Source organism: Nannospalax galili, unplaced genomic scaffold, assembly GCF_000622305.1.
Source record: "Nannospalax galili isolate Female #2095 unplaced genomic scaffold, S.galili_v1.0 scaffold11, whole genome shotgun sequence".
In the NCBI taxonomy this organism is placed as follows: Eukaryota; Metazoa; Chordata; class Mammalia; order Rodentia; family Spalacidae; genus Nannospalax; species Nannospalax galili.
In genome coordinates this window covers 5202139-5213544 of record NW_008330735.1, presented here as the reverse complement: position 1 = coordinate 5213544, position 11406 = coordinate 5202139, and positions in this window count along the sequence as shown.

Here is an 11406-nt window from a genome sequence, read left to right as displayed (position 1 = left end):
AATCTGGGTAACCCCTTCAAAGGATGGTGTGATAAGAATAGGAGGTAGGAATTGGCTAGGCAGTTAGTGTAAAAAGACCCCAAGGAAAAGTAGCCAGTTTCTTGGCTAAAACTCACAGTGTCCTTGGGCCCCTTAGCAACCTACTCCATTCCAAAGGCCAAAAATGTTGAAAATATTTGGGAGCTTTTATCTAATCCTTAAAAGATTTTAGGGTTACCTCTTTTCAAGATTTAGGGTTACCAATCATATCAGCTGTCAGTTTTCTCATGGTGTGTTTGCTAATGATAGTGATTAAAGCAGAAATATGTGTGAATGAATTTTACATTGTTTTTGACAAGTTCTAAGGTTATCCTATATGGTAGCCAAAACACCACCCCACTGCCACCAAACATGTCCACATCTTAGTAACTGGGACCTTTGGCTCTGCATGACACAGCAAGTGGAAAACAGGGTTGCGAAGGGAATTAAGGTTTCTCATCACCTGGTCTTCAGGTAGGGAGATCATCACAGATGTTGGAGGTGGGCCCAGCATAACCACAGGAACTCTCTTCTGATGTTTCTCCCTTCTTTCCTCCCAGTTTCCAGAAGAAACAATGCCCTGCTAATACTTTGGCTTTAGCCACTGAAATCCATGTTGGATTTCTAGATATTGAACCTAGTACCTCATTCATTCTGGTCAAGTGCTCTACCACTGAGCTACATCCCCCCAGCAGTCATGTTGGGCCTCAGAACTTGCGAATTGTAAGATTATAAGCCTGTGTTGGTGTAAGTCACTAAGCTTGTGGTCATTTGTTATAGCAGCAGCAGGGAACTGAGAAAGACTTTATGCAGACCCAAGGAAAGTAACATGTCTGCTTTAAAGAACTTCTCAGTAGCAACAGTGATGAGGCCACTCAAAAATAATGTGTTACCCTTAATGACTATGTATAGATGAGTTTTGGATGGTTTTTAAACTGATTCAAGATTATTCCTCTAGCAATGTTATTTGCTAAATTGCTTTCCCTGGGTGGGGGAGAAAGGGCTGAGTTTATATCCAGGGCTCAGAACATGCATATCATTGTTACTTTGTTTTTCTTTTATTTCATGCTCTATACCCTCTTCAGTATAAAACCTATGCAATCACATCTACCCACTCACTCCCCACAAACCCTCAGGTAAATAAAATTAACACTCTTTGGTTCACCTGCCTAAGACAATGCATGTGGAGAGTGGGAGTTATGATCTGGACCTATCATTTCTACAGTATTAATCGCACTAGCTGGAGTGTGCTAGATACTCTCATGCCATTGGTCAGGCATGTTGTCCCCTGGCCATCAGGCTGTCTCTGCCTAGCACAGTGCTTAAGCTACATGGCTGCAGATACCAGGGCTTCCTGGTACCACACAACTAGGCTGTGTCACATCTGCCACCACCATCAGGAAGCAGCAATTGTTGACACCTTTACAAAACCAAAAGGGAACAACAGTCACTTCAATGGAAAGGCATTCAATGTGTTAGCTTCTTCTTTGACACATTTTCTTAAATGCCTGATACCTGGCTGCCAGTGGCTGTCTGTGTACTGAGCACGAGAGGAGATAAAACACAGTTCATCATTTGTTCTGTGATTCTCTTTCCAGGATTGTTAATCCCCTTGACAGATGAGGAGGCTGAGATGCATAAAGGTGAAGCAATTAGTTTGGAGTCAGCTCCTAAATGGACGAATGAGGTTGGAGTTCCACAACTCCACAGCAGATGCTACCTCATCATCTCAATCCTTCCAAATTAAAGCATTGATGCTTCTTGATTTTCTGTAAAACCTTAGCACCTCCAGGTGCACAGCCACCAGAATGAAGCCTTCTGGTCTGGAACTTGTTCTTCACATCATGGTCTGTACCCTGTAAGCAAATTATTTGTGAGGCAGCTCTCCTCCAAGTTCTCTCACGGCTATTTCTTAGGGACTTTGGTGGTTTTAAAGTAAAACAGGGATTGACTAACAAAACATTCTAACCCAGTTGAGTCATGGTTCCGTCCTCCCTAGGACAGGCAGCCAAGTGCGAAGTCTGAGACACTCAAAGGGCTGCCCCTGCCACTCCTTCCCTCCTCACCCAGCTGAGCTCAAACACAGCAGAAGCAAAGTCACGGCTGTTTGAGCACATTAACAGGATGGCTTCTGGGAGCGATAAAGGCCGGAGAATGGAGGCCTGAGAGACTTTTGTATCCTAAGCCTCTGACCTCTTTGATGAGACAGATGTGTAGGCCAGGGCCTCCTTCCCAGGGCAAGCTAGCCCTCATTAAACAGCAGGAAGGCTTCCTCAGTGGCAGTGGGCAGCCACATGCAGGGCTTCCCTGGCAGCAGACGGGCTGGGAAGAGGTAGTCTCCTGTCACCAGGCCCACACTCCCTCAGGACTCCAGAGCTGGCATCTGTGACACCGTGGTCATCTTGATTTATGGTTGACTTTGGGAAGGCCAGTCTCTGACTTTGGCAGCCTGTCACCTCACCGTCTTTTTTCTAGGTGGAAAGAACTTTCCCTTCAGGATCTGCAAGCATCACACATGAAGGAGATTGCCAGAGATGCTTGGGACTCCAATATGGCAGAGGGCTTGGAATGGAGCCCTTTATTGTTCCACCAGCATCTCCAGAATGCTCTGCAGCTAAAGGCAGGGAAATCCAGGATGGGAAACTTCCCCTAAGTTGATGTTCAGTCCAGCACCTGAGAGAACACCCCTGGGCCCCACCATATCCTCATTCGTTCTATAGTATCAACAGCTGGCTCCCCCTACCCCCAGCATGCTGTAATAGAGATAAAGGGCTGGGGAGTTTCCCAATCATGACTTAAAATCTGCTAGAAAGGCCATAAAGTTTAGGGGATGAGTTTCAGTACCATAAACATTAGCAAAATTGTAGGTTTAGCATTAACTTGATCTACCTGGAAATGTCCACCTGAGACATGATGACCAACAAGAAATTAGAATGGGGCCTGGTGGGTGAGTGTATGGAAGGTAGAATTCCATACGAGCTCTGCTTAGTTGAATAACAACTACAGCTAACATGTACAGAGTGATTGTCAGGGGCCACCCACTGTCCTAATTTATCTGTGCCCACTCAGTGGTGCTGAGGTGGATACCCACATCATTCTCATTTTCTAGGAGAGGAAAGAAAACCTAAGAGGCTTGCCTTAGAATGGACAGCTACCAAATGGCAAAGCCTGATGCTCAAACCCAGGCATTCTGGCTCCAAAGTGCATATAATAACTAACCATTACGAATTTAACTTTGAAAACTGCTTAAAAGTAGAGGAATTATTCCTCAGAAGACAAGCTAATCCACTGTTCAAATTGGTTTTAATGTACCGGTGCATATGTACAGGTCAGCAGCTGAAAGGTCAGGCAACTCCCAGACTCCATCCTAGTTCCTGGAAAGCAGGACCAGCCTTCTCTCCAGCGCATTTTGTCAATCCTTGAAATAGGTGAGTCCTCGCTATGGCCAGAGGCCCCGAGGGGCCAGGCAACCGCCAGGAGATGGCGCTGTGCCGCTTTCCTACTTGAGAGCTTTTGTTTTCTGCAGGCTAGAGGAGGTGGGGAGGCTGATTTGAAGGAGCTGGTTGCCAATTGCCCTGATTCGAAATCTCAGTCTCTCTGTCACTTCCTTCAAATGAGCTTGGAGGTGTTCATCAGATGACAGTCCTGAAACTGAGCCAAGGCTGCTCTCTTAATCCCGTCTCAGGGTGCACTTGAAAAGGGTGTTTCCAAACAAGTTTGCAGATTCCATCTGTCACAGCTACACTCGGCCTGACCTCTTGGCTCTCATCAGGAGAGGAAAAAACACTCCAACTTGCCCCACCTTGAAAGCGGCTTGGGCAGGGCTGTGAAGACCCTGGCTTGCAGGCTGATCTCAGGCCTGTCAGAGCCTTGAAGACTGCCCCCGCCCCCAAGCCCCAGCTTTAACAGGATGAACCCCAGGGCGACGCATCTCTCTGAGCTTCGGGTGAACTTTCCTGACGCTGGGCCAGTGGGGGTGCCCCTCAACACCTTAGCACAGGCTCTTTCCAAGGAGTCTAGCAGGCGACTTAGCTGATATTTGCAGATCAAGTGAACCTTGTGTTCACCTAGCAAAAAAAGGATCAACCTGGGATGAGTGTCCTTGAGTAATTTGGCTCATTTCATTGCTCTCCAGACAAGGAAACAGGTGCAGAGAGAGGAAAATTATAAACTTGCTAGTGTAAGATCTCTAACTAGTTGTCCAACGTCCTGGCCAGGCCAAGTGCAACCATGTTAGAGAAGCAAGTGAATGTCGGTGAAGAGCTCTTGGAATCAGACAGCCTGCGCTTGTATTCCAGATCTTTAAGTATATGTCAGTGACCCTAGGAACATCACTGCGTGTTCCTGAACCTGTGTCATTTACAAAAGAGACAACAGCAGCACCTCCATCGCAAAGAGTGAATGAGGAAACAAATACAGAGAAGGTTTTAAATTTGCATTTCTTTAGCCCTTTTGTGTGTGCATGCGGGTGGGAGGGTATTTTTAACCCTAACCAGAGATGTTGGATTGGGACATGTACAGTTTCAAAACTGCTTTGTAACGTCCCTGCCCCTCGACCATACAACCACTTTCTTTCCATATTTTTAGATGGGAAAACATAGCCAGCCTTTGGCATAAGGAATCATCCACATAAAGGGTTCCCATTTCTTTCTTTCTAAAGCTCGCCCCTTGGCAGGCTAATGTCCTAAATATTCTGAGTAAATACTCTAATTTGGGTGCATATCCTTCACCCCTGTGAATGTGACAGGTGGTATCAGTCAGTAACACTTGAGTGTGAATGCTTTCCATCAGACTGCCTTCTTAATAATATGTGCATTAGGGAAACTGATACTTTTATGGGGCTAAAGGAAGACTACAAATAAGTAAAGGATGTAATTTCTGAGTTGAGTCAAGGGGATAGTCCTAGAAGACCAGCAAGAGGCAGCATAATAGCAGTAGAGCATGGAGAACAAGCACCAGCGAAGTAGGCTCCACCATCAAGGCAGGAGGGCATCAGCATCAACTTTACATGGAAACTAGTGTAGCAGGTGCCTTCATAGGAACACAGGCAGGCCCATTCACCCCAGTCCTCTTCCTCTAGCCCACAGCATTTGTAAAGGCTACCAGAAATGCTTAGCCCTTGACTTGGAGATCTTCCTAGGAAGTCATGAATTTAAACTCTTCTTGACTGGGATAAGCTGTAGTCCTGATGGCTGACTGGGAAGAAGTCATGGGTTTGCACTCTGGCAAGCTAAATGTTTAAGACCCTTAAGCAGACCCCAGGCTTGTGTGGAGAATGTATTGTATACAATTGTCACTGGATTCTCTCACAAAAGTGTCTTCCAGTCTGAGTGCCCCTGGCTCACTTTACACCCCTTTTGTTTCCAGGTCCAGCTGGGCTCTTCCTGTTCTCAAGTCCAAATATCATTCCCACCTGCTGAGCATGACATTTGCCCTGGTCTTCATTTGGGAATCAGCTCAAAGGTCATCACTCCAACTCCAAATGAACCCTACTGTCCATCATCCACCCAAGTGCTCCCCATCCCTCTGCCTATGTAAGCTTACATCACTGGATGTAAGCTCCATGAATTTGGAAGCATCCTCTCCCCAGAAAAGGGTAAAGAGACTCAAATACTTGTCTCTGTGTGGGTAGGTTTGGTTCCTCTCCCTCCCTCCACTCCTTCATCTGCAATCACTCTCACTTCATTAATTTTCCCTTTATCTAAGTCATGCCCAGTATTCCCAAGCCCTAGTTCTAATTCAAGTAGAAAATTATGTTGATTCTTCCTTAAGCCTTTCCAGTCGCTCTTTTCTTTTCTTCACTTCCAAACACGTTTCAAGGGCTTGGGCTCCAGCCCATGGGACTTCTACTTTTGCCCCTTGACTGACAGGATTCTCATCACCAGTGGGGACATGGGTGGGGCATGGTGCAATTCCAGGGATCATCTACAGAGTCCTCAGTCCCAGACATGTGCAGTGTATACAACATACAGCAATGCCTGACCACTTGGCTGCCTGGTTCAGCAGCCATAATTAAACAGGTGTTTCTGTTCCATAAGTCTTCATCTATGATTTCTAATCTACATACCTTCAGGATCTCTACCTCCACTTCCATGGTGTTCACTTATTTCTACACAAATGGCCTACCTTTTCCATCCTTATACACAGTCTAGGCCCTTCCACTAGGCATGAGAGAGCCCAGAACCAAACTCTACCAATGCCAAGCCCACCCTGGGTCTCTCTCTGTCTGGATCATGGCAGTAGGAATGTACTGAGAGGTAGGGCATCAAGGGTAACCAGAGCATCCTTTACCTGGCAGGCTCTTTCCATAACACCCCTTTTCCTGTAACCAGCACATAGACCCAGCTGGTGAAGAAATAGCTCCCCACATCAAAGACCTGATTGGTGAGACAATGAGGAGATGCATCCAGCCATAACTGTGTCTGCCTGGAAAGAGACAGCCCAATTCCAGGAACTTCTTGGGTCACTGACACTGTCATTGAGGAGGGAATCTGTCCACAGAGAGATTAGAAGGAGCCCGTTCTGACAGGTACAGAATAAAGAGCTGGCAGGGACCATGAGCATTTCAAAGAGAAGGGGGAAATTCTGACAGCAGCCTGACCTAGAAGCTGGAACCTTCTATTTACAGTTGACTTCCACTGTGAGGGCATGAGGCAAACTCACCAGGGAAGGTGATAGAATGAAAGGGGAAGCTGTCATGCACGGGCCCTACCTGCCAAACTAGAGAGATAGTGCTGGAGGCAGGAGGTGGATCTGGATCCTGCTGCCTCTGCACTGACTGAAGGCCACCAAGTTTAACAGACATATGTTCCTTAATGAATCTCAGATTCAGTGTGCAAATTGTTTTCTGAGGCAGTGTTACGGGTCTTTGGAGAGCTTTATATTTTTTAGTATCCTCCATGGAAGTCAAACCAGAAGGCTTCCATACCCTTTGTGCATCTTTGAGTCTGCAGAGAACAGAGGCAAGCCCAAGAGACCCCCACTTTCCTTAATATTTGGGGACATTCCCTGATTTTCACTTGACCTATTCCAAAGAGAGTTCAGCTTACCAAGAGTGGCCTTTTACATCTAGAGATTCAACTCTTTTTTATGCTTTATTTTATATTATTTCACTTAGTTATATAAGCCCATTTCCACGTACGTATATAATAGACTTTGAGCATTTCCTGCCTATAGTCTGCTACCCTTTCCTTTCTTGTCATTTCCCCTTGAAGATAAAATTCTTGCTGCATTGGGGCAATCAGGAATACTGCTGTGTGGTTGCAGATGTTAATCCCTAACTAAAGCTGGGCTTCTCATAACAATTGAATACTGCTTCCTGATCAACTTGAACTTGGGAACCCAGGAGAGAGAGGGGTTTGGAGGGCTCACTGAGGCAGAAGCAGGCTTCATTTAGAGAAGAGGACCAGCCAAGGACTTTAGTGCAATGTTAAATATTGTGCCACACAGTTTGCTGCTAGACTACAACATGGTAAGTACAAAAACCAAGAGAAAGCAGGTGGGCATTACGGCCACATCCAAGGGCATGATCCATGAACTTGGCTCACTGAGCAAGGTTTGACTAGTTTGGGTGTCAGAATTTGTATTATAAGTTGCACATGGACAAGCTGCTATTAGCCATAACCAAGAGGACCATGTACTGATTGAAGTGTAAAAACCTGATCCATCATCACCACAGTATGAGAAGTATGTTAGCCTATTAAAACATCCAAAAAGTAACACCACAGAAAACCTATTTGCCTTTTGGGAAAGCCAGTGTTTCCCAAACTCATTTAGCCATGAGCATTTTGGGAGTTGGAACTAGAGTTTGTCCAGCATAACAAAGAACTGATGTTACTTAAAAAGCACTTCAAACACTCTCATTGGTGACAATAAGAAAGTGGGTTATCCCTGGGTTCAACCTCTGCAAACACTTTCCAAGTCTAGGTCCCACTAGGCTAAATGAGTCAGGGCCTTAGGTAACTACTTTGTTTGGATTAACTGGAATAATTGAACAACCGATCCTGATCACCTGGTATCGTAGATGACCTTTTCTCTGCTCCCTAGAGCCTACCTTTTACCCAGAATAGGGCTTCCAGCACCACCAGCCCATTATCTCGAGCCTCTAGTTTTAATTAAATTATAAAATGGTGCACCCAAGGTAACAACAGCACAACAAGGTAAAGTAAGTTGGTCACTGAGGGAGAGTTATTAACTCCTTCATGTCACAAGGGGCCCATTTACTACAACTCTAGAGCTGGACCAAGGCACCCGGGATCCAGGAGTTGGGTAACTTTTAATGCTTCCATTCCAGTCTTCTGTACGTTATAAACAGATTTATACATCCTCACCTTAAGCTCTTCTGATTATATTTGCTACCCTGAGGATAAATGAAATATGATGACTCCATTTTTCTTTGTAAGTAAGAAGCATGCAGATAAATGGGAGCAGCAGACATTCTGGGGAGGTGGGTGGGAACCATGATGCGCAGGACTTGCCCATTTCTGTGGTGTAAATATTCCCACCATGCTTATTTCAGGCTGCTAGCCTCACCAACTTCTGAGTTGAAAAATGACATGCAATCGGATCTCAGAAAGCAACATCCATCAGGCCAACTCCAGCAAACATTGCTTTGCATCTCTTCACAATATTATAGCCTGATTTGTTAAGCCACAGAATATCTGAGCAAGAAGCTACTCAGAGATAGCCTAGTAAACAACCCCATTTGACAGCTGAAGCAACAAGCTCAGAAAAGGGTAGTGACTTATTCAAGACAACCCAACAAGCTACCAGCAGATGGGACTTTGATTTTCATTCATCCTATGCTTCTATTTAAACATCAGGGTCATCTTTGATTCTCAAAATAGGCAAAAGTTATTTTATCCACTTGATAGAAGAGGATACAAATAAAAGTTAAGAACTACCCAAAGTCACAAAGCTGAGAAGTATATCTTCTACATTTTTGGATTCTATTGAAACATCTCCATTCCTCATTTCTTCTCACTAAAGATGCCACCAATGAGATATGCTCTTGACAGTTTTTTAGTTCCTTAAACTTCTTGACCAGTGAAAGTCACAGATGTAGAAAATTTTTGGTTTATTTCAAATCTATTGTTTATTTTCTCCATCCTAAGTGTTGCATTGTAGCTAACTTTAAAGATGCCAACTCTCAGGAACCAGCGTCAACCAAGCTATGTCTGCATCTATAGTCAGAAAACATGTTAAGTTGTTATGATAAAGAGATACCCAAATACAGTAGCTCAAGAAATATTGAAGCAATTTTGAATCTGTCTTACTTAAAGTTTAGGAAGAGAGTATAGATCATTACAGCAATAATATCAGGGTCCTACATTCCTTCTATTGTGTTCCTCTGCAAAAACATGAATTCATCTGTCTTCCAGCTCATGGTTCAGAATGACTGATCCAACTCCTACCATCATATCTATGTGCCAAACAGAAGGAAAAGGTGGAAGAAAGACAGGACATGATTCTCCTTAGTTACATCTCCCAAATTTGAATATATCACTTGAAAGAGTCATATGGCTATGCTAGCTGCAAGGGAGGCTGGAAATGTAGGTTTTAGATGAACAGCTATATTCTTAAAAAACATTTGAGAGTTCTGCTGAAAAAAAAAGAGAAGTGATATTGAGAAATAAGTCTCAATTCCTGCCATGCTGTATGAAATGCTTGAACTTAGGAAAGGGTAAGGATGGGAAAGAGAAAAGAAAAGAGATATGGAATAGAAAGGCAACTACACAATTTATGGGAGTCTGGTGTCAGTAGAAGAATTTCAACCAGCCTATATTCAATTAAAGGTTATAATACATGTATCATCCTAATGAATATGCATTATTTGAAAAATTGCTAATGATAATTTTGAAATTCTTATTTTGAAGGAGCTATTAAAGGGGTTTTCTTATGTCCATATGGAAGCTCAAACTCTCAGATACATGGTGTCATTTTCAAGTTAATGATGATGTTCTATGATAATGACCTGGCAGTAAACTCAGTGCTTTAGCTTCAATTGTATAGACTAAAGTCGAGTGTGAATATAATTGCCATGTTACTGCCTGTCTCTTTTCCGAGATCAGCCATCTGGCTCTGCATTTTAGGACCCCCTCTACAACTGTCCATCTTCAGAAAAGTTGTAATTTAGAGAATAGAAAAGAGATTATGAAACACAAACTAAAAAAAAAGAGGGAGAAAAACATGGTGATGGCTCTGTAACAGTTGCTATGTTATCTCCTATTGCATGACTGTTCCTGGAGAGACATGAACAATTGACTACTCACCCTAGATAGGGCATCAAGAAAAGACCAAAGAAATGATTCCACTCAAATGTAGCTTAGGGAACCAGTGAGTTTCTTGTGGTTCCTTACAGGTGCATAGGTGAGGGGCTACATAGAAATTCACAGGTGACTCAAAAGAAGCTACATTATCCAAAAGTTCACCTCAGCATGACTAACAACTCATAAAAGCTGCACCCCAGGGGTTCCCTGCACAGCTTGCAGACAGCTCCACCAGTTTCCCCTCATAGCAACTGCTTACTGCATTTATAACCTTCAAGGTACTTTGAGAACCTTGTAACTTTCTGAGATTCCTGAACCTGAAAAGTTGCATGAGTTTTTCTCTTAGGTCCAAAAGAAAAGATTTCCATTTCAAAGAAATAGCTATACACCTTCACAAACCATGCGAGCTGTCAATACACCCACTTATTGTTTGGATGATGGGAATCTCTGCCCCAGCAAGGCCAAAGTATTAAAGACTTGAATGAGAGCTTCCAGATGCTATTCTGAAGAAAGCAAGCTCAAGAATCAGCATCTCCCAGAGTGAGTTATGCTTTGAGTAGCTTAATCCTTAGTCCTTTTTAAAACTTCTGAAACCCAAAGTCTGAGTTCTGCAAAACTTCTCTTTTCTGCTTTTGGTTCTGGTAGGTTTTTCAAATGTGCCCAGAGTGAATGGGTTGACTCTAGGATAGATGGTTGGCAAAGCACAGGTGATTCCCCAAGAAAATAGAATCTGAGTGTGGAAAGCCATGCAAGGGCAGATCACAGATGCCAGGACACCTTTGGTGGGTGTTTGGGGACATCTGTTCTCTCCCCTGCTGTGCTCTTTGATTCCACCATGTCTGCATCATTTGGTGGTTCCCCCATACCCCTAAACCTAGTGTTTGGTATACAGGAGTAGCTATTGCATTGGGATAGATCAGATGTGTCAACAACCACTTTAACTCTGCCCTGAGATCTGATTTTCCTTGATGGTACTGAACTTTGGCTATCCAGAAAAAAGGGACAGGTAAGAACCTCCCAGTCACTCACACTTTTAAATCCCAGGAAATGGCTCACCACAAAGAGCCATCCTTCTCCATGCAACTTAGATACAACTCACAGAGAACCCCCTTGCTAAGCT